This window comes from Triturus cristatus, chromosome 6 (assembly GCF_964204655.1).
Source record: "Triturus cristatus chromosome 6, aTriCri1.1, whole genome shotgun sequence".
In the NCBI taxonomy this organism is placed as follows: Eukaryota; Metazoa; Chordata; class Amphibia; order Caudata; family Salamandridae; genus Triturus; species Triturus cristatus.
This window is the reverse complement of record NC_140589.1, coordinates 1,134,395,320-1,134,419,459: the sequence shown is the minus strand read 5'-3', so window position 1 is coordinate 1,134,419,459 and position 24,140 is coordinate 1,134,395,320. Positions and strand designations below refer to the sequence as shown.

The 24,140-nt window shown below is 46.9% G+C and overlaps 1 protein-coding gene across 1 annotated transcript in view; it reads right to left on the bottom strand.

The window, feature by feature from the left end:
• TBP (TATA-box binding protein) overlaps positions 1–9,088 on the bottom strand; it is a 336,509-nt gene extending 327,421 nt beyond the window's left edge. The window contains exon 1 of the mRNA XM_085612033.1: positions 8,316–9,088. The gene's annotated coding sequence lies outside the window, so the exon portion shown is untranslated. The remainder of the gene's footprint in view (positions 1–8,315) is intronic.
• Positions 9,089–24,140: the final 15,052 nt, after the last annotated feature.

The window sequence follows — 24,140 nt, the reverse complement described above, 5'->3', positions numbered from 1 at the left end:
GAACACGGAAAAAATGTGCCAGTCACTCTGCAAGGTCCCAAAAGCAGCAAGCTGAACAGGCAGCATTGTCACAAGGTACCTACCCACAACAACAGCGCAAGAAAGACTGGTGCAGGGCACACACCACACGTGGCTGCCCAACGCCACTGCCAGTGAAGAGGTTGCACCACCCACCCCTCCTTGTGAACAGGCACAACCGCCAACCACACCACCGGCACCCCAAGTGCCAGAAGACAGCGTCCAAGAACAAGACATCTCGACAAAGAAACACAGCTGAACGCAGCACAGAGAGCGACCACGTCGCCACTGCGCCAGCGAAGCCCCGCAGTGGGCCGAAAGCAACAAGGTACTCCTCAACACTGCCTCAAGATGGAGTCGGCGGTGACCCACGGCAGGCAAGGAAGGAGTCGCACCCGCAGCGGCCCGAAAGCGACACAGTGTCCGCGACACAGTGTCCTCCGCAACACAGCCTCAAGATGGAGTCGGCGGTGACCCACGACAGGCAAGGAAGGAGTCGCACCCGCAGCAGCCCGAAAGCGACACAGTGTCCGCGACACAGTGTCCTCCTCAACACAGCTTCAAGATGGAGTCGGCGGTGACCCACAACAGGCAAGAGAGGAGTCACACCCGCAGGGGCCCGAAAGCGTCACAGTGTCCGCGACACAGTGTCCTCCTCAACACAGCCTCAAGATGGAGTCGGCGGTGACCCACGACAGGCAAGGAAGGAGTTGCACACTCCACGTGGCCGGCCGCCACAGCGACAGGTGCTCCAATGCCAGCGACACACGACTAGACGTCACGTCGCCCAGCAAGCAAGGAGCGCGCCGGAGCGAAGGCAGAAGCCGGCGCCCTGACAGCGCCACCTCGAGGTCCAAGCGCAACGCCCTCGAAGAAAGAAGAGTGACAGCCCTGTCACCCTGAAAAACCGGAAGACACAGGTAGACTGAACAGACCAGCAAAAGGAGAAGACCAGAAACTCACAGCAAGCCAAGAGCTCACCCTGACACATCCGACAGCCACCAAGGCGGACCACCGTCCCTGGACACAGCCTCACGGGAGAACCGAATGTAAGCCACAGCAGTCGCGAACCGCGTCTCTCCACAACGCTTCGCCAGGTGAACGGCCACTCCCCAAGTGTCGGCACTCCAAGTCAAGTGGCATCCCTGCTCCTGTCTGCAGATGCCACGGGTGAAGATCTGCTCTGAGTGTCCGTCCTCACACCGCCTCAAGATGGAGTCGGCAGTGGCCCCAAGCCAGGCAAGAGAGGATCAACACACTCTACGTGTTAAACCGCCACGGACACTCAACATCAGCAAAGCGGAGGCACGTGGCGGCCCAGGTCCATCCTGACATCCGAACTCTCTCAGCAAGCCACCACCACCCGTCATTCCGACTCACCACATGGCTGGCAGCCATCACCACGCCAGCCATCAACACATGCGTAAAACACCACTCCCCGAGTACCGATGGACTGGAGTCCGAAACCGTTGCCACACAAGCCGACTAAATGAAATCAGAAGCAACCTGTGAACCTGGCCTACACCGGAACAGCGACAGCGAGTGCAAGTCTTGACCAAGACTCATCCACCCATGAGGGTTTTGCGTGCGACCAAGCAACGGCTCCTCGGCGGTCCTGCAGCTGCCCCCAGACGGCACACAAGCAGCGGCTCCAGCGCAGCCTTCCCACAGTCCCGCAGCAACCCCGACGACGGGCCTCCCCAGGTGGAAGAGTGAGGAGAGACATGGCCCCACCGACAGGGTACCGGTCACAGCCAAGCGGTTCGACAGGGACAGTCGGTCCAGCAACACCTTTGTGAATCCTCATGTGAGACTCCATCCATGGTCACGATGCAGCACACTAAAAAGAACTGTTAGAACCCACCACAGACCATCACCGACGTCAGTCAAGATGAAGCCAGGCAAGACAGCAAGACATGGCGTTGTCAGCGAACGGACGGTATGCAGCGGACGTCTCCAAGCCAGCGGTCGTGTCCTGAATCCCTCAGATTAAAATACGGGTGCCCGCCGAGAAGGTCCTGCTGCAAGCCAAGTTCACCAGCCCACGTCTGATGTCGTCCTGCCACCTGACTCGAGAAGCTGATGGACCCTGTGGTATTTAGTCAACTGTGTGTTTCTTCCCCACAGGTTGGACTGACACTTTGTTTGTCCTTCAATAAAGTTGGGGAGGAATGTAGTGTCCTGCAAGATACGTTCTAGTGTCTCACAGGAAGTTGTAACCCCAGCCACTCTCTCGAGGGCTGGACACACTGCACCCCCACACCCATCCATCACGGGTGCCATGAGTGACGTGGCCCCGTCAATAAAAGGGCCCGAGTGCACGTGCTCGTGGCCAGTGACTGTAGCCTACCACCTGGTGTCTGCGTCAATCATTGCCGTCATGCGGGCCTGAGGCCCGACATCACACCCCCCACACGAAGATAGCCACCAAGATTACCCTTAATTTAAAACGTTTTTAGGTCTCGCCTGCGAACACAGCGCGAAGCGCTGCTGTCCGCCAGCGAGATCTATTGTTGCTGAATTGCCTCGGAAGTGGGACAGGAGATGGGCACGCGCAAGGCTTTTTGCGGATTTGAGCCGGTGTACGCGCACGTGAACACGCGATGTGCACATCTCCTGTCCCGCTTCCGACGACATGCCAGCCCCGTTGGAGCGGCCCGCTGCAAGATGGGGCCGCTCAGAATTGCAAAAGTACACTTTCGCCAATAATAGCCCACACGGAGACCCCCCAGCCCTTCTTCACTCACCGGGCTGCTCTTCTGGGGGGGGCTCCTCCTCGCGGCTGCAGCACTTCTGTTGCGGGGCTTCCCTGCACTCCTGGGAGCTCCGCGCTGCTGTGGTCATCCTCGGCCGCCGCAGTCTTCACCCGGGCCCCCTCCTGGGACCCGGTGCTTCTCTTCTCTCCGGACGCCACCGCGGGGCTGTCCCTTCAGCATGGGAGCCCGCGTTAGCACGGTTGTCGGTTTTGTTAGCGAAGGGAGACAAACCATGTGCGCGCACGGACAGGCGATGTGCACGCGCATGGCGTCTCCTCTTTTGGCGTTTCAAGACAGGAGATGTGCAAGCGTACGGCGTATCTTATGGGACGCTGCTTTGTGATGGCGCACGCTCCTCGCAGGGATCTCGCTGCCTTGTCGCGCGCGCACCACTTGCAGACTAACATGCTTTGTACAGCGCCACTGGAAAGCTTTCTTTGCTCTGCGGGACAGGAGCTAGCTGATGTCAGTGCACATGAATGGTACCTAGGGGCGGTGAGTCAGTCTTGTTAATATCCTTCCCAGTTAGTGAGGTCATCGCCATCCAGGCTTCCAGCATCGCACCAGGTTAGTAGTCATACTCGCTACCTCAAGAAGTTTGGGACAACTGATCAAACCCCGGCAGTAACCCCTCGGTCCCTCATCGGTCCCTGGGTTCTCCCTGTTCCCCCGGTGCCTCTGCCGAATCTTCGCTTGTTATACGAGGCTAGAGCCGGCTCTGTATAATCCAGTATCTGTTTCCGGTCAGGGATTTCTCTGTATGTTCACGACAACTGCTGGTCATGATGTGACTGAAAGGCATAATTTTTAGCTTCTTGATTCGTTTGCCCCTCACTACCCATATACCAGTTTCATTTCTTTCTCCTTGGAGCAGCCATTCTCCATCCTACCAGACGTGTCTCCCTTTCTATGTAGTCTCTGCCAGTGTGCTGTGAGAGGACTTGAACAGCCAATTAAAAGCCTCTCCGATAACCCTTTTTGTCCCACAAGCTCCCTCTTTTTATACACCCCGAAGCTTTATAAGTGTTTAAGGACCGTATACTAACCGGGTATGTGTTTGAATACTGTCCGCTGGCAGCGCTATATGTGTAGTCGGAACATTTCACCTCACGGGTAGTACTAAGGTGTACAGGGCCCTTATAACTGTGCGTGTGCTGTATCAGCTAGTGGAGTGACATCTTGCCCAGAGACTTGCTGGCTTGTTTTTCTTTTTTTTGTTTTGCACTTTCATATAGCACGAACTCCCCCCAAAAAAACAGTGGCCACCTTTACAAGAGAACTAGTTGCATTGCACAAGAACACATTGCCTTTTGGGAGCTGCGGGGACATTAACTAATTTGCCCGCAATCACAGTATAGTGAGCTAACGTCCTAACCTGTACCTAGGTTTCTAGCTTTCTGCTCGCAGCTCTGGGCATTATGCCACATTCTTGTGCTTTAGCGACATTGCCTTCTGTCATGTTGTACTTATAATAAGTTTGCACGGTACTATTACTAATAAGCCTACTGTGCTGTAATGTTTTTTGCAATACGCCACAGTAATGCAACGCTTCACATGTTGGTGTGGAAGTTCTAGAGACACAGTTAGGAACTGCATGTTATAGAGTCTCCAGAAGTGTATCTTGGGCGCAATTGTCCCTTTCGTTCCTTAATATGCGACAGGCTGAACACTTTACTTTAGTGCAATAGCAACACAGCTGTATCTTTTGGATAAACAGTGGTGCTATGTTTTATAACTGATGTTTTATAATAGACCACTTATGGCGCGTTTTTGCAATTACGTTTTTCCTCGGTGATGCGATTTTTAAAAAATATGGCACTCATGGCGTTGTTGCAATCATGAAATACAGCACTCATGGCATTGTTGCACTGAGTGCATCATTTGTGGGAAACAGTAGTGCGATTTTATATAATACAGCACTTATGGCGCGTTTTTACAATTATATTTTACATCGGTGGTGCCATGTTTTACAATACAACACTCACAGCGTTGTTGTAATCAAAAAATACGGCACTCATGGAAAATACATTCAGTGCACAACAAACAAACACATTCAGCAAAATTGCATAACAATGTCAAAAACTCCAACTCTAACTAATGCGAGACCTATTGCATTGCAAATGCTTGTTTATTTTGTGTTAGTGAGTGTGCACAAGTTATGTGCTGTAATCGAACGGCCTCTTTCGAAATGTCCCCACCCCTGTATGTATGCCCTTGTGGTTGATTGGGTAAATACCTTTCAAAGTCCACTATTTTGGTTTTAGGTCTCGCCTAGCGTTGCAGCGCATGCGTAGCGAGACCTATTGTTAGAGAGGAGAATTTAAAAAGGGGCTCGAAGCCCCGCCCCTCATTTCCAATGCCTTGCGTCACCCTTTATGCTAAACGGTGGCCTGCCATTGGAAATGGAGTTTTATAGTCGCTGCCCTTTCTCCTTTTCAGACGGCCCATTCGGACAGGCTCGTCTGCTTCACGGCTGTCGTGAAGCACTTTCTTATCTTTATGGGGCCATGTGTTTCTAATTAGCGTGGAGGAGCACACTGCCCCCGACCTCTCAAAGGAAAAAAATCTTGGTTTTGTCAAGATTTTTTTCCTTTGAGAGGTCGGGGGCAGTGCGCGCCTCCACGCTAATTAGAAACACATGGCACTATAAAAATAAGAGATCGAAGACGAAACCAAAGATCACCAAGCAGGGCTGAGAGTGACTCTGCTCCTCCTGAACTCCTGGTGCTTTGTTTCCACCTGTCGCGAAGTGCACTGCATGCTTGTTTTCATTCACTCCAGTGCTCTTCCTCTTTCGCTTCTTTCCCTCGCCCACCTCCCTTTCTTGCCCTGTCTTCCCTTAATTCAGTCTCCTCCCCTCTCTACCTCACCCCTTCCACTTTCCCACCGTCTTCAATCTTGCCTTTATGTTTGCCTGTATCTCCTCTTTGCAACCCCTCTCTTGAAGTCTTTCCCTTAGCCTCTTTTTTGACTTCCTTTCGTTATTTTCCCATTTCCCCACTTTTCTATTGTTTCTTTCTCACTTCTCTTCCCACTCTCACACAACGTCCTTCTCTCTTTATACTTTATTCTCTCGTTCGGTCTTATTCTCTTCTAGTGTTGTAAGGGGGGAAGAGATCTAGGAGGATCCAGTCCGGCAGTCATTATTGAGCCGGATCCCGTGCGATTTGCAGGCCCCAGGGCACAGTCATCTGCACTGCTTTGTGTACTGTACGTTTAGAGCTGCAACACTTCAGGGTCTAAGCAAATAGTTGGTCCTTGTTGCAAATGAATTTAGGAGCAGTTTTTTTTAGTGTTTTCACCTCTCCATCAATAGCCTTTTAACATACGTCTCACCTTCTCTCCTACTCTTTGTATTTTCCTTTATCCCGCTTCTTCTGTTGCCCCCTCCTTCACGATGTGTCCTTCATTCCTACCGTTTCCGTCTTCTCTCATTACTGTGCCTTTCCCTCTTATTTGCTCAGCTTTCCCTACACCCCCATACACAACCGTACTCCTCTGTAAACAGTTACACATTGCACGCACCCCACATATATCAACCTTTTGTCAAACACATGCAGCGCAGGGGATTTTCCTTGTTAGTTTTACAACCCATCAAATCATTGTTACTCCTCTATTTGGCACCTTCCCCACGCACCTTAATTTCCTGCAGATCTGCGTGTGACTTCCATTCACACTGCTTCCCTCACGGTCGCACAGACTTCTTTTTACCCGTCGTAATGTATTATTTAGGTCGGACATCAGACGAGTTTACCTCGGGACGGAGCATATATACATTTACCCGGGGCCTGAAGGAGCAGGGTGTATTTGCATGGAACCCGTGAGCGCAGGACATGGTTTTTGGGCCCTGTGTGAGCCGGACACGTGGCCGGGCCGCACTTCATTTGCCTTTTCCAATCTTCCAGGATTACTAGCGTTGGCTGCAGGAAGCACACTTAGACACACACAATCTGACAGCTGGCAGTTTGTGAAATCAGGATATTGGATCAGGTGAGCTAGAACAAGCCAATTACTTTCAGGTTTTTTTTCCCACTTCAGTTTCCAATAAACATTAGCCTTTCGTTCGTGACCTCGCCGCTTTTATATGAAACTAACTTCAAAGCGGGTCTCATAAAGTTCCACGGCTGTAGACGCTGCTAACCCCGATAAAGATCTGGGTGAACCCCAGATCCCCCCACGAAGCCCCCACTCCATCAGGGTGGCTTTAGGGCCAGCTTTCGGCCTGTTTCCTCGTTTGCAGTCCCATTATTGTTGTTTGTTTGTTTTGCAGCCAGACCTTAGCTCAGGAACCGAGGGAGGCCGTCAATATAAGCAGCGCCAGGCTTAGCAAGGCTCACCTATGGCTTGCTCATAGCCCTTAATGCCTTAATGACTGGGATTTGGGAGCGGAACACTAAACCATAGGGGGAAGGTCCCCTAATCTACGTATCCATTGGCGCCATGGTCTCCTTACTACATTTAAGTAGGTTTAATTTTTGTGGTTGCTACAAAACAATGGGATTTACGATTTGTTCGATTTTGCAGAATTATTTGTACGTGTGAGGAAAACGTCCAGTTCCTCAACAAAGACGTATGCAGTCGTGTGCAGGAGAGCTCTATTTTCTAGCAACGGGGGATAAATGTATTTGTCCAGGATCACACAATGAAGTTCAGTGGGAGAGCCAAGATTACAACTCAGGCATCCACAATCTGGGATGGGCACTTTACGCATGAACACCACATAATGTTGGGAAGCAGCCAGGACCGGAATGCTGCATCGCAAATAGCACAATAACACATTAGGCCAGCGCTCGAGGGGTTAGGAGGCGGTGGGGGTTCACGCTGACACCATGCATACTACTGCCCTGATGCGGACTGACCGGCACCATCACTAATTTCGTCCCCTAGAGGAGAATGAACCAGTCCTTGGGCTCTGGATCCCTGAACACTCAGGTAGCCCTCCCGTTCTTGGGCTAAGTGACACTAATACCAGTGGGGGGTTTACAGCTGGGGATGAATTTTGCGGTTCAGAGGAGAGAGTGCAGAGTTGAGGAAGGTCCCGCTGTGCCGTGTATTGTATTAACCGTTAGCGCAATGGCTTAAACTGGTGCAGTTCTGTTGAGGCCTCGGGCTTCTGGTACAGAGTTGCCAATATCCACAGGAGCAAAGCTGACGTCTGTCCTCTCCCCCCGAGACACCGCACACCTCTGTTACTAGAGCACAACGTGGGGAGGACGGTATCTCTGGGGAGCGAAGAGACCGGAATGAGCCACTAGGGAACTTCGGGATATCTGTAGGGAGGGATGAGAGAATCTGTAGAGAAGAAGAACCTGCAGCAATACAAGAGGTAGAAAAAGGGACAGGTTAGGGCAAACACCTTCTCTTAAAGACTATCCTACGTCAATATAAGGCAGTATTGTGTACCCTCACACACTTACACCATAAAGAGCGGATGGGGGTTTGTAAAGCGTAGTTTCAATAAGGAATGGTAGTCCATGGCATACGTCTGCCTAACACCCCAGAACATAAGCACAATCTTGAACAAATGAAGATGGTACTCACTAAATGGGAGAAGTCTTTCACCCTTCACAGTTCTGGGTAGTCTCGTAAAACGGGAGGTAAGCGAGTTTCCACCCACTAGGTAAATACCTCTATCAATGGCAGCAGAGACATAACAATCCTCAGCTCATCATAATCAAGGATGTATTGGGGAGCGATCAGCCTCTCGTTAGGTGTACAACGCTCCAAAGACAAAAAACAACAACAACAAAAAAGGACTCAGAAGATTGTCCAGAAGAGAGGAGGCGCGCAAGACTTCCTGCCGCTTGCCTGTCCTTCAAACGTGTAGGCAGCGCATCAGTGCGCTCTCCCGATTACCGGAAGCAAAACACCCCATCTCACAGAACGTCACTACGCTCTCGAAGGTCCCAGGGTCTGAAAGTGAGTAGCGCTTCCTCACACTTTAGAAAGGCAGGTCCGACAGCAGCGCAAGCCAGCGTTTGCTGTGACAATGAAACAAAATAAAATATATATAAAAAAAGGGGGCAAAGCAGAGCGCTACTCGCGTTTAGCGTTGTGTCACTCAGTTCACTCAGTTTGTGACGCTTTAGCGCATCCATGCGCTTCCAAAGTACAATGTTGTCTTTATGAATAGCGCGTCCTCGCGCAGTAGCAAGGTTTGGAACCAACGGATAATCCACAGGTCGAACCCCAGCACCGTCCTCACGGAGGCAGCGTCGGTTGCGATCCAGGTCAAACAGGGTGTGGCCCAAGAAACAGGAAACAAAGCCAAGCACCGGGGATCCGAGTCTCTCAGCTTATAAGCTGAGCTTGTCAGCTGATTAGATCCTAGTGCAGTATGGGAAGGCACACATGTTACATACCCTACTGATGCATTGTGGGCCGGGTAGTTCTTTAATATACCATAAGGGTACTATGCGGGAAGTCTAACGTCTAACAGTTCTCCCCCTAACGGCCTATTGGAGGGATGTCTAGCATGAAATCTTTTTATCAACCGAGGGGCATGTATATTCTCAGCGGGTTCCCAAGTTCTATCCTCTGTGGTATACCCCACCCAGTCTATAAGATATTGTAGCTTTCCCCTGACTATTCGAGAATCTATTATACCTTTAACTTCATATTCCAGTTCTCCTTCCACAACAATAGGAGAGGGTGGAGGTTCAGGGTAAGAGGAAGGGATGTAGGTCTTAAGTAAGGATGTGTGGAAAACGGGATGGATCTGCATTTCAGGTGAAAGGTCCAACTTGACTGTCACAGGATTAACAACTTGGGAAATAGGGAAAGGCCCTATGTATCTGGGTTGTAATTTACGGGGGCCTGGTAACTGGAGATTTTTTGTGGACAGCCAAACCTGTTCTCCTTCGGTGTATTCTGGTGAAGGGCGTCTGTGTTTGTCAGCCTGTGCTTTTGAAGTACTGGGTTTTTAAAACCCAGCGGTGCAGGGGAACACACCCTAATACTTCGAGTTCTTCCTGTTTCAGACCCACAGAAACACAGAGTCTTCTAGGTGAAGTCAAAGATCTTGTTTATTGGCTGCAGACCAATTACAGGTATCCGAGAAGTACAACACAATGTATGTTCTCAGGAGACTGCTTAAACTTATAGAAACGGCCTTCTCCTTATATACAAAATATCATGCTTCAGGCACACATTCCTCGTTTTACGATATGGTCATTCATATGTATTCATTACAAGCGAAAAGGCAGAGTCATGATGACCATCCCACATTTCAGTTCGGCCGGCCCACAATTATTTACCCAGCGAGGTTCAGATCCCTCCTCAGATATCAGCAGACCCCAATAAACACGGGCACCTCCTGTTGATAAAACAAGCCATAAAGCAGGAAGAGTCAGGTGTGAAAGAGATTAGCCGGAGGCTTGTGTGGGATGAAAAGGCTTTATGGTGTGTCAAACCCTGATGCTAATCACAGGTGGCCGTAGGACGGGGAGCTCGTGGGACCGGACTGACCTGGGGCAGCGGAGCCAAGTCGCATAGGTCATAGAGGAGTCAATGGAAGGCACACGTGTTCTGAAGGCCTGTGTTTGTCCTTGGTGTGTAGCCTATGTGAGGGCAACCATTAGATGGCCACCGCTCCAAGATGGAACCCACGAAGTCAATGCGTAATATCGTATATAAAGTGCATTTATCGATGAAACGTTATGCAAAACACTTGTACATACTGTATTGGCCATTCGCGGTTCGCCGATACCGGAATAGGCAGGGTAGGGCCCTGCCTCCTACACGGTCCCAAATTTTGAAGTACCACAGACCCTCCTTTTGCCCTTACATAGGCAATAACAATACTCATATTAATCCGAGTCCAGGTCTATATTCATGAAGTCATGGAGATGTTGCTATAGCATCATCCTATTACTTAGCTCGTCCCTCGATACAGGTTTCCTTACACATAATGTAGCACAGAGGCCACATATCGCAGGAGCACACTGTATACACAGACAGAACAGGAAAAGGATGGCTAAGATCATTCCAATGACCATCAGAATCTTCCAACCCCAGGCAGATATCAGTTCCCAGAACCACCCCATCAGTGACCAATCTCCTTTATCCACGTGAATAGATTCAGATATTTTATGCAGTTTGGAGATGGCTTGATAAACTGTTGGAGCGTTATCTGGTATGAAAATGCAACAGCTAGATTGGATGACCTTACATACCCCACCGCGGTCTGCAAGTATGACGTCTAGAACCATGCGGTTCTGCAAAGTCATGAGGCGATCCGCTTGGAGCTCAGCTGTCAAATTACCAAGGGCACCAGCCGTTACATTAACTGTAGATTCAACCACACTAGTCAGTTGTCTCAGGTTCCTACTATTGACCATCGGTCCCCAAAACGGCAGGAAACCCAAAAAGAAGTCTCCCGCTTCCTGACCGGCAGTATCCTCCTGATTAATCACGCCTCTGGTCTTGTGATAATCAGAGGCAGCAGTAAATGTTGGCGGGAGCAAGTTTGCAATATAACATGTGCCCGAGAAATCAGGTGGCAACCATGTATATGCTCGGTCATTGCAGACAAAATATGTACCCTTGGCAGCCAAAAACGCAGGGGAAAACTGTGATGGAAAAGTGTATGTTTCAGTACAGTCACTTTTCCCCAGTTGAGCTCTTGGATTCTGACCATTACCTTGTAAACAGAACCGGCCTATGTGGGGTACGACCCAAATTGGGGATGAGATTTTTCGCTGCCTTTCACCCAGACTAATGCTATACCCCGTTGCGTTCCAACCTACATAGGCTCGCAATTCATCCTTGGGAATAGATGAGTATGCGTCGATATCTCTGCTCATATCAGCAACTCCTTTCATTAAGGCCTTATTATTTGTGCTAGGTCTGATGGAACGCGGTTGTCGCGGGGAGTAGGCATCTAATGCAAAGAGAAACATGGTCTGGAATGCCCATGACGATCCAATATAGCTAAACGGCAGCACTAGATAAGGAATACCCTTGTTAATGGTATGTGGCATTAAACCACACACCCAGCAATTGGTTGTATTCATAACTAGCTGGTGCTGGTGCAGGAGTTGGATAAACGAGTTGTTTACGAACTCAGATCGTCTAGCTTGTTCGTGTTCAGGCAGAGGGTGGAAAGAGTGCAAGGAGGCAGTAGGAGGAGGTATAGTGTGTACAGTGGGTGAAAATGGCACTTGAGAGGAGAAGAATACATAACCTACAGTAAACACGATCATACTAAATAATATAAACAGACATAATAATACAAAACATGATTCTACATATTTTCGTTTTAAAGTTGATTTCCTTAGCGGGTCTCTCCATCTTGAAAAACTCCATCCTCTAGTCGTGCCGCTCGCGGCGGGTGAGTATCTTCTGCTAAGGAGTACGCCTGTCAGTCCAGGGAACGCCCTAGACCAACCAGAACCGTTGACCTAACGTCTTCGGCCTGTACCCCAAAGTCTTTGCACCGCGACCCTGCGGCTGAACCCGGATGGTGGTTCGAAAAACAAAAAAACAAAAAATCCTTCAGATGGGAGAGCTATAATATCAAAAAATAGTAAGGGAAGGGAATTTTTATTTGTCCATAGGCCTTGGTCTCAAGTCGTAGCGGTTTCTGCCAGGTACTGACTGGTCTTGAAACAAGAGTTCAGGCTCTGTGGTGTCCAATCGAATTGACGGTGGCACAGCTTCTTGCAAAATATCGTCACTTTCTTGTTCTGAAGTTGTGCCTCTTACGTGTGCATTACTAAATGGCACAAGACGGGGGACAGTGTCAGTTTCAGAGTCAGCGATACCCTCCTGGACCCACCGGTCATATGGTAGGGGCAAAGGGATCCGTTTGCAGTGGGTGCCTTTCCTTTCCTTTCCTTTCCCTTTCACTCGAATCGCTGATCTTGTTGATAGAAGTACGAGGTGAGGGCCGATCCAACGGGGCTCATCGTTGCTCTTTCGCTGAAAGTTCTTTACAAGCACCCACGAGCCAGGGTCGATAGGGTGTCCTGGAGCTTCAGAGGCCTGGGGCAAAGTATCATGCACCTGTTGGTGTAAAACACGCAATTTAGCCGTCAATTCATACAGCTAGTCAAGCAGTGCTGGATGTTCGATCTCGCTGAATTTTGTCGGTCTTGGCACACCCCATACATTGGCCGGGCGGCCAAAAACCACTTCATACGGACTAAGTCCCACTCGTGAATGCACAGTCATTCTGGTGGATAGGAGTGCCAAAGGCAGAGCGTCAGGCCATTTAAGACCGGAGCTCGCCTGGATTTTGGCCAGTTTGAGCTTCAGAGTGCCATTGTAGCACTCTACTAATCCAGCTGATTGGGGGTGATTTGCAGCGTGGAATTTCTGCTTTATACCTAACCCCTCACACACATTCTTCATTACTCGACCCACAAATTCACTCCCATTATCACTCCACACCATTCTTGGCATTCCAAACCTAGGGAAAAATTCTTTCACAAGGGCTTTGGCTGTGGATAAAGCAGTGTTGTCTTTTAGGGGATATGCTTCTATCCATTTTGAAAAAGCGCAAACAACAACCAGTACATATTTCAAGTTGTTGCATCTTTCCATGTGGATAAAATCTAGCTGCAAAACCTCAAATGGATATGATGGAGGCGCAAAATGACCAGCTGGAGTTGGGGTTCCCCTACCAGGGTTGTATTTCAAACATACCATACAATTCTTGACCACATTCTCTGCACACTTGGGAATTCCAGCGTTCTGCCATACTGGGGCCAACAACTTACAGATTCCTTTCACACTGATATGTGCCATTCCATGTGCCATAGTAACCACTTGAAGCACATATGCATCAGGTAACAACCATCGCCGATATTCTGACAAATCAACCCAACAACCGTTCTCATCCAATTTACCCGTACTTTCTCTCCACTTGCTCAACTCTTTCTCTGTGCCTTCAGCTTGAAGGGACTTCACACTCTCTATCGTGTCTTCACACATTCCAACATCACCAACCCATCTTGCAGGGCCTGCAACATACATTCGAGTCTTCACATCTTTTGCTGTTTCTTTCGCGATTTCGTCAGCAAATGCATTACCATGACCAACATCATCAGTGACTTTCTTGTGCACACTGCATTTCATGATTGCAACTTGTAACGGTAAGGTCAGTGACTCAAGGAGATCATTCACCAACTTGCCATTCTGAATTTTAGCTCCATGCGAAGTCAGGAATCCACGTTCTTTCCACAATCGCCCAAAACTATGGGCCACACCAAAGGCGTACTGACTGTCAGTATATATGTTCACTTTCATTCCGTGAGACAACACGCATGCTCTTGTAACGGCAATTAATTCTGCTGCTTGAGCCGAATTATGTGGCACACGTGCAGTTTCAACGATCGTTTGCAAAGTCGTGATAGCATCTGCAGCAGTCGTATCACCATTCGGAAGCTTGAAGCATGAACCATCCACCCATAAGGTACCATCACACTCAGTCAGGGGAGTATCTTTAAGATCCACTCTCCCTTTTGTCTCTTCTTCTGTTCTGAACAGACAATCATGCTGCTCAATCTCATCTATGTCTGCTGGAATCGGCAATAATGTAGCTGGGTTCAACGTGTTGCATCTCTTTATGTGTATATGGTTGGCCAACAGTGTCAATTCATACCCTGACAATCGAGCACTAGTCAAGTGCTGTGTCTTGGTCCTGTTTAACAATGTGTCCACAGAATGTGGAACCATTAAATCAATGTGTTATCCATTACCAATCCAGCAGACTGTCGAATAGACATAGCTGCTGCGGCTGTGGCTCTCAGACAACTTGGCAATGCCCTCGCTACCGGGTCCAAGGTTGACGAAAAATATGCGCATGGACGCGGTCTGTCGCCAAAAGACTGTGTTAACACTGATAATGCGCAACCGTCCTTTTCGTGAACATACAATGTAAAAGGCTTGCTGTAGTCAGGGGTACCCAACACAGGAGCTGAACATAATGCGTTACGCAATTCCCAAAAACTTTTCTGACACTCTTCAGACCATGGGACAGGATTCGGTGTGTTTTTACATGTTAATGCTAACAAAGGTTTTGCCAGCAAAGAAAAATTTGATATCCAGTGCCTACAGTATGAAGTAATGCCCAAGAAAGCACGCACTTCTCTCTGTGTTCTTGGCACACTTAATTGTGCAATGGCTTGAATTCTTTCTGGGGTCAGTTTCCTTCCCTCCTTCGATAAGAGATGACCTAAGTAGGTCACTTCTTGTCGACAATATTGCAGTTTGGAGAGAGACACTTTATGATGAGAGACAGACAAATGGCGCAACAATGACAATGTAGCTTCTTTACAAATCTTTTCAGTATCCGCGGCGATTAGTAAATCGTCAACATACTGAATGAGGGTAGCACCACTAGGTAAAACGAGTGCATCAAGCTGCGCTTTTAAAGCCTGACTGTATATTGATGGACTTTCACAGTAGCCCTGTGGAGCGCGTTTAAAGCGGAAGCTTCGACCTCCTAAACTGAAGCCAAAAATGTCCCTGCTCTCTTCTGCAATTGGGATGCTAAAGAAGGCATTCTTTAAATCGATCACTGAGAACCATGCAGTGGAGGCTGGAATCATAGTTAACAAGGCAGTTATATCAGGGACAACTGGAAACTGTGGCACAAAAATCTTATTTACCTCTCTAAGATCAATCACAAATCTGTAAACAGGTGGCTGTGAAGGGTCCGTACGTTTTAAAACAGGTAAAACAGGACTATTGCAAACGTTGCCTCTTGTCTCCTCAATTACACCCTTTTTAATCAAATCACTGACAATTGCTAACAAAGCTTTCTGACCTTCATTGGAGATCTTATACTGGGGAATGCGTGGCAATCTGACATTGGCTTTTAAAGTGACCACATACGGCGGTATTTCCAAGAGACCCACGTCATTGGGACCAGTAGCCCAAAGGACATCCGGAAGGGATGACAATTCAGGTGGCAATGTGTTCTTTGACAAGTACATCGGGGAAATCACTTCCTTACCCAATGAAAGTTGTACTCCTGAGGGAGAACAATATAGCGTCGCATGCAATCTTTTTAACAAATCCAACCCTAACAGATTTTCACCACAACCTGTTGTTAGGATGAGGGGTGCTTTTAGCTCACAAGGTCCAACAGAAAGTGGCATAGGACTAGAAATCGGGTTCCTAATTGGGGCGCCAGAAAAACCTACTGAAACATTCATTTCGCCAGACAAAGGCGCGCCAGGGAGTTTTGAATGCATAATTGAACTCTTTGCAGCACCAGTGTCCAGCAGAAAGGGCTCTGTTACACCCGCTGTAGTCACCTTAACATACGGTCCACTCTGATCCACTGGTACTGAAACAACTCCCTCTCTCTGTCTATGGCTGTCCTAGCAATCGTTACCTTCCATATTGTCATCTTCTGCATAATAATCATTATTATAGTACTGAGCTGTATTACCAGTAGCATTGCCTTGCTGATCAAAGCTATTTATCGTATTTTGAGGCGGAAGAGGACGCGCGTTCTGGGGAACATTTCCACGCCCTCTACCTCTAGGAGCTTGCTGACCACCTCTACCTCTTGCGCCATACGCATTACTAGTACGCTGCATTAATTTAGGACAACTATACTTAAAATGACCTTCCTCCCTGCAATATGAACATTGGTTGGGACCTATAGGGATACGTGGTTGATAATACCCATTCATTTGCTGGTTATTCTGAAACTGTTGGGGTTGCTGATAGATACCTTGGGTTTGCCTATAATTATTCTGACCTCCACGTGGCGGATAAGCCTGCTGTAAAAGGACCTTCGTTTTCAATTCTTTCGTTTTCTTGTCTGTTCTATCCTTCTCGTCTTTATCTCTATTTTCGTAATACTGTGCAGTAGCCAGTATTTGCGCTGAAGAGGAAACAGCCCAAGAACTCTCTGAATCTTTTAACTTCTTACACAACTCGGGAAGTAGATTCTGCACAAATTTATCAACAAATAACCGTTGGCCACCTTCAGTACTCATGTCTTGACCACTGTGGTCGATAATCGTTTCTTCAAACCTTGTAAAGAAATCAGACACTGTTTCATCTTTCTTTTGCTTACATGCGGATAGTTTATCCCAATTCACGCGCATCGCGGGCATTAAAGTTTTCATGTAAGTGATAATTCTACCAGGGAGTTCTGCTACCAAAGGGTCAGGCTTCGCACCACCAACTTGTCTAGTGTCTGCAGCAATGATATTAGCCCATGTGTTACCCAATTCTGCAGCGTGATCTACATTACGAATGGATCCCCATAAAGGCTGTGGAACAACATTCCCGAACAACATATCTATATCAGCCAGATTCATGACACATGAGTCTGCAGTTTGTGATAACTCCTTATAATATCCTGCAGGGTTTTTACGGGGGTCAGGCAATGTCTGCTTAAGCGCTAACACCTCAGAACGCTTCCATGGGACATGTACCCAAACACGCTGAAAATGTGCTAAGACAGGTGGAACAGCATTTGCATCAGCAGGTCTCCAGTCTGGAGGAACCTCACGCATCGGATATTGGCGCGCTTTTACCTTTTTCCCCACAGGGAATTCTTGTTCGAACAATGATTGTTGACAATCATCATTCCTGAAGGACAGTAAAGTCGCAACTGCTTTATCTACATCGGGACCCACAATTATACCTGTTCCAAAATCAAACCGCACTCGACACAACTCCTGCGGGTTTGAGTTTGAACCATGATCCTCCAATTCCTCACAGAGGAATTCACACATTTTGTCAAACACATACCTCTGTTTCGGGGCATCCCATTGGTGAAAAACGTTAACAACTGATTCCACATCATAGAGTGAAGGGAAAACAATCCACCTACGCGCCATATGATCTAATACCTCTTTCTCTTCAGGATTAGGCAGCTGACTACGCAACTGCTTACGTTGTAAACCAGGGTTCATACTAGATGACCCAAAGAGAGGCGTCATTAAACTAGTAACTACATTTGCTAGTCGTTGTCGTGCAGAAGGAGAAGATGAGGCGAAAACGGGGGGAAAGACAGAGGGAAGAAAAGCGGGTGCAGATACAGGTACCTGGGTAGTGTAAGGAAGAGCGCCAGGGGAGGCAGCTGATGTACTAGGCAAAGTCGCAGGAAGCGCAGGGGCAACAGGTAACAAAACTGGCGGCCCTTGAGAGGGCTGCACTGTAGGGATAGGAGCCAGCTGAGGAGGAGCTGGCGGCTGTGGGAAGGCTTGCGGCACATTAACTGGAGGCTGCACATTTACGAGCTGTGGAGGTGCTGTGGCGTTTTGCGCATACGGGGGTGGCGAACGTAGCAAATGGGACATTAGGGAATCTTTCTCTTTCTCTTGTGTCTCATCTTGTACAAGGGGTGACAAAACTGGGTAACATTTATCAATCCCTAGTTTGCGCTGTCTATGTAACTGCTCATTCATTTGTTCCTCCTCATTATCTTTAAATTGCACAGCTGCTTGCATCATTGACATACCTTTTTCTCTCTTATTCCTTTTCGCTAGCTTAATTTCCTTCTGTTTGGCTTCCTTTCGCCATAGGCGGAAAGAATCAAACATCGCCGGCCGGGCTTTCTTTTTAAATAATTTAACTTCCAAATTATCTAAGATATCGGTATCGAAACTACCATTTTGGGGCCATTTTAAAACACCGTCCTTTCTGGTGTATCGGATCCATACTTCATTATATGCAATGGGGCCCACGCCATGTTTCACATAAAGCTCATAAGTTGGAGTTCCAATTGGAGGAACCGGACACGAATCCTCTAATTGGGAATCCCTTCTACAACCCAAACAAAACAATCTTCCAAATACACTAGAACCAGGCATCTTCGCTCACTAGTCTAGTTTCAAACTTCAAAGGATTATCGAATACGATAGTCTCGTGAATACACGAGTCCTCTGGCTTTGGCACTTGCAAGCTCCAAATCAAAGCGATCCCGAAGGATACCAAAAATCCCGAAGGATACCAAACAAACTGGGAGACGCTCCACTTATACTTAACTGAATATCGATGATCGATGGCGTCACCAGAAGACTCTCTCAATTGTTTCGCTCTACCAAATCGTCAAGGGTCCAAAACAGGGCGATTAATCAGGGCAGCAGTCCTTCGTAGCCGTCGGGACGCGGAGAACCTCGCAGATAAGACTTTCGGACCACGTCGACATGCAGGGGTCGATGAAGTGGCGGCCTTCCTCCGGAATTTCCACACGAAGCTCCTCACGAACCTCTGGCTTGGACCAGTACCGCTGAAATCGCCCCGAGTTGGGCGCCAACTGAAGTACTGGGTTTTTAAAGCCCAGCGGTGCAGGGGAACACACCCTAAGACTTCGAGTTCTTTCTGTTTCAGACCCACAGAAACACAGAGTCTTCTAGGTGAAGTCAAAGATCTTGTTTATTGGCTGCAGACCAATTACAGGTATCCGAGAAGTACAACACAATGTATGTTCTCAGGAGACTGCTTAAACTTACAGAAACGGCCTTCTCCTTATATACAAAATATCATGCTTCAGGCACACATTCCTCGTTTTACGATATGGTCATTCATATGTATTCATTACAAGCGAAAAGGCAGAGTCATGATGACCATCCCACATTCCAGTTCGGCCAGCCCACAATTATTTACCCAGCGAGGTTCAGATCCCTCCTCAGATATCAGCAGACCCCAATAAACACGGGCACCTCCTGTTGATAAAACAAGCCATAAAGCAGGAAGAGTCAGGTGTGAAAGAGATTAGCCGGAGGCTTGTGTGGGATGAAAAGGCTTTATGGTGTGTCAAACCCTGATGCTAATCACAGGTGGCCGTAGGACGGGGAGCACGTGGGACCGGACTGACCTGGGGCAGCGGAGCCAAGTCGCATAGGTCATAGAGGAGTCAATGGAAGGCACACGTGTTCTGAAGGCCTGTGTTTGTCCTTGGTGTGTAGCCTATGTGAGGGCAACCATTAGATGGCCACCGCTCCAAGATGGAACCCACGAAGTCAATGCGTAATATCGTATATAAAGTGCATTTATCGATGAAACGTTATGCAAAACACTTGTACATACTGTATTGGCCATTCGCGGTTCGCCGATACCGGAATAGGCAGGGTAGGGCCCTGCCTCCTACACGGTCCCAAATTTTAAAGTACCACACTTTCATTGTTTGGCCTCGAGCAGGGTTATTTTGGCTTGCTCCCATATTGACTTGAGGCGAGTGTATTGATCTGTAACTGTGGGTACATCACTTTGCTGGAGGGAAAGGGGCAGGAATTTAGGATGATAGCCGGTATAAGAAGAAAAAGGGGGAGACCTTGGAAGCAGAATGCGTGGGATTGTTATACGCGAATTCAGCCAAAGGAAGAGCCTGGAGCCAGTCAGTCGAGGTAGTGCTTATCAAACAACGGAGATACTGTTCGAGAGTTTGATTCGTTCTCTCCGTTTGCCCGTCCGTTTGCGGATGGTAGGCCGAAGAGAGTCTGTGGTCTGTATGTAGAGCCTTACATAACCCTTGCCAGAATTTGGACACAAACTGAGGGCCCCTGTCAGTAACAATAATAGATGGTAAGCCATGCAACCGGACTATGTTGTCGATGAATGCTTCAGTGAGTTCTCTGGCGCTGGGTAGTTTTTTCAGGGGAATAAAATGTGCCATCTTTGATAACATATCGGCTATCACCAATATCATGGTAAAGCCTTGTATGGGTGGGAGATCAGTGATAAAATCCATGCTAATGGAAGACCAAGGTGTATCGGGAATAGGCAACGGCTGTAATAGACCAGCAGGGGCACAGTGGGAGGTTTTCTGCCGTGCACATGTGGGACAGGCCTTGACAAATTCATCGATGTCTTGGGTCATGCCTTTCCACCAAAACCATCGCTGGCATGTTAGTAAGGTTTTATCTCCTCCAGGATGACCTGCCAAGGGCAAGGCATGACACCATTTCATGATTGAGTCACGGGTTTCTCTTGTAGGGATGAATAGACGATGCTCATGATAGAACAGTCCATTCATTATTGTGTTGGAAGGGTCTGTTAACCATTTCTCCCTATCAAGCGTAGAGAAAGCATTAGTTAGTTGGGATGCAAAAGAGTCACCCGTGCCGTTGGCAGCTACAATCTTGTTTCCTGGGATGATAGGCATGGGTGATTCCTCTATGTATTTATGACTCTTTCCTAGGCGTGACAAGGCATCCGCCTTACATTGTTGTGAGCCTGGGCGAAAGGTAATTATGAAATCATATTCTGAAAAGAAGGAGACCCATTGCATTTGTCTGGCAGTGAGGGCTCGGGCAGACCTTATGAACTAAAGATTCCGATGATTGGAGAAAATGGTGATAGTATGAGGTGAACCCAAAAGGTAATGTCGCCACTCTTGAAAGGCCATCTTAATGGCCAAGAGTTCCCTTTCTCCCACGGCGTAATTTTGTTCTGCTTGTGACAAGGTTTTAGAGAAGTAGGCTACAGGATGGAGAGTACCTGATTGGGAATCACGTTGTGAAAGAACTCCCCCAACTGCATACTGTGAAGCATCAGCCTCTACATAGTATGGCTGTGTTTCATCTGCGTGACGGATGATAGGAGCAGATGTGAACTTACTCTTCAACTGTCGGAAAGCTCGCTTGGCGTCATCATTCCATTCAAAAGAGACTCCCTTTTTTAACAACCGAGTTATAGGGGTCACTATATCAGAGAAGTGATTAATGAATCTCCGATAGAAATTGGCGAATCCTAAAAAGGACTGCACGTCTTTGACAGTCTTCGGGCTACACCATTTAGTGATAGCTGTAACTTTAGCAGGGTCCATGTGTATGCCCTCGGGGGAGATAACAAAACCTAAGAATTCCACTCTTTGGACATGAAAAAGGCATTTGTCCAGCTTAGCAAACAGGTGGTTGTCTTGTAATCGGTGTAGAACTAATTTAACATGTTTTACGTGTTCTTGGTCATTCTGGGAGTAGATCAAGATATCATCAATGTAGACGATAACAAAAACGTCCAAATACTCTTCTAAGATTTCATACACGAAGAATTGAAATGCCGCAGGGGCATTGCATAGGCCAAAGGGCATAACACAATACTCGAACAGCCCGAATTTTGGTTGTTTGACTACTTTCTACACTGAAAGGTAGGGTGTATATTTCTGTTTTTTAAAGGTATGATTCTTATTGGTTGACAAAAACAGATTGTAAGGAACATTATATTTGATAAGCTGATATGTTGAAAAGTCAAGCACACTTCCTGTCTTGTTTAGCAACATTGTGTGCTGAACTTGTGACCTGTGTGCTCAGTGCAGTGTTCCATGAGCTGTTTCTATGGTAACAGGTAGAAGGCAGATTGGGGGAAGGGTTGAAATGTATTTCAGTTGGAAAGGGTTGAAATGTTTAACCAATAGAAATGTGTGTTTGCTTTTGAGTTTATGTGTGAAGGATTGTGATTTGATGTTTACATGTATATGTGTGGAAAATGAAAGGGAAACTTTTCCATTCTTTGTTTTTGCTGAGAGGTGCACATTGCAGAGATTCTGTAAAAGAAAATATGGTGAGTGACTGATATACTTCTTAATCTACAAAATAACTTGAAATGTGAGTTATTTAATTGTGAGGGGATGTATGTAGACTATTTTGATTTTAATCAGACTAATGTATTTCGCCTGCTAAAGTGTAGGGAGTACTTTTTTTCTCTACAATCTTATTGACAGTGTGTGTGCATGTAGAACCCATTCTGTGATAATCATTTGTGTTTTTCATGTGTTTGCAGACAGATAACTGTGCTGTTTTTATATTTTGGTAAAATTAGAAACCAGTCATTGTTTATGAATTTGTGAAATGAGTTATGTTATGTTTCTATACTAAAATGTAGCACTTCTTCTAGATGAAGAAAAGTGTTTTGGTATAGTGCAAGGGATAGTGTTGTTTGTCTAGAATCACACAGTGAGTATGTGTGCATTTGGGAACCACTGTGAGAGAAGCATTTGGTAACATCGTGTATTTGCTGACAGATAATTGTTTTAAAACCTGTCATGTTGTCAAGTTTTAGTAGCATTAGAAGCCAGTGTTTGCTTATGCATTGATAAAATAAGTCATGCTTTGAGACTAATGTGCTGTACTTTAATATGTAGATTGTGTGTAGTCTCCTTGCCCCTTGCACAGTAGTGAATGAGTTTTGGTAAGCTGCTAGGGATAGTGTTGCTTGTCTAGAATCACACTGTGAGTCTGTGTGCATTTGGGAACCACTGTGAGATAAGTATGTGGTAATATCGTGTATTTGCTGACAGATAACTGTTTTAAAACCTGTCTTGTTGTCAGGTTTTGGTAGCATTAGAAGGCAGTTTTTGCTTATGCTTTGATTAAATGAGTCAGGCTTTGACACAAAACTGCAGTCCTGAAATATGTAGATTGTGTGCAGTTCCCTTACCACTTGCACTGTAGTGAATGAGTTTTGGTAAACTCTTAGGGATAGTGGTGCTTGTCTAGAATCACACTGTGAGTTAGTGTGTATTTGGGAACCACTGTGAGAGAAGCATTTGGTAACATCGTGTATTTTCTGACAGATAACTTTTTTTAAACCTGTCATGTTGTCAAGTTTTAGTAGAATTAGAAGCCAGTTTTTGATTATGCTTTTATTAAATGAGTCAGGCTTTGACAGAAAAGTGCAGTCCTGAAATATGTAGATTGTGTGCAATTCCCTTATCAGTTCCACAGTAGTGAATGATTTTTGGTAAAGTCCTAGGGATAGTGGTTGTTGTCTAGAATCACACTGTGAGTCTGTGTGCATTTGGGAACCACTGTGAGAGAAGCATTTGGTAACATCGTGTATTTTTTAGCAGATAACTCTTTTAAAACCTGTCATGTTGTCAAGTTTTAGTAGCATTAGAAGCCAGTCTTTGCTTATGCGTTGATTAAATGAGTCATGCTTTGACACTAATGTGCTGTACTTAAATATGTAGATTGTGTGCAGTACCATTACCTCTTCTAGACTAGTGAATGAGTTTTGGTAAACTGCTAGGGATAGTGTTGCTTGTCTAAAATCACACTGTGAGTCTGTGTACATTTGGGTAAGGATTGTGAGAGAAGCATTTGGTAACATAGTGTATTTGATGACAGATAACTGTTTTAAAATCGGTCATGTTGTCAAGTTTTAGTAGCTTTAGAAGCTATTCTTTGCTTATGCATTGATAAAATGAGTCAGGGTTTGACACTATAGTGCAGTACCATGTACTATTCTCTTCACTGTGCCAGAACTGAAAATTTAAAAGTTTTACCCAGGCACTAAGCTAGCAGTAGTCTGATGATTTAGTCAGTTTCCAAGTACTCATGTTGTGAACCATTCATTACTACATAGATTGTTTCAAATGTCTATGTAGTATGCATGCAGTCTTCTAACATACTATACACTTGTCTTTCACATTTTCAATTCGCTAGTCAGTAT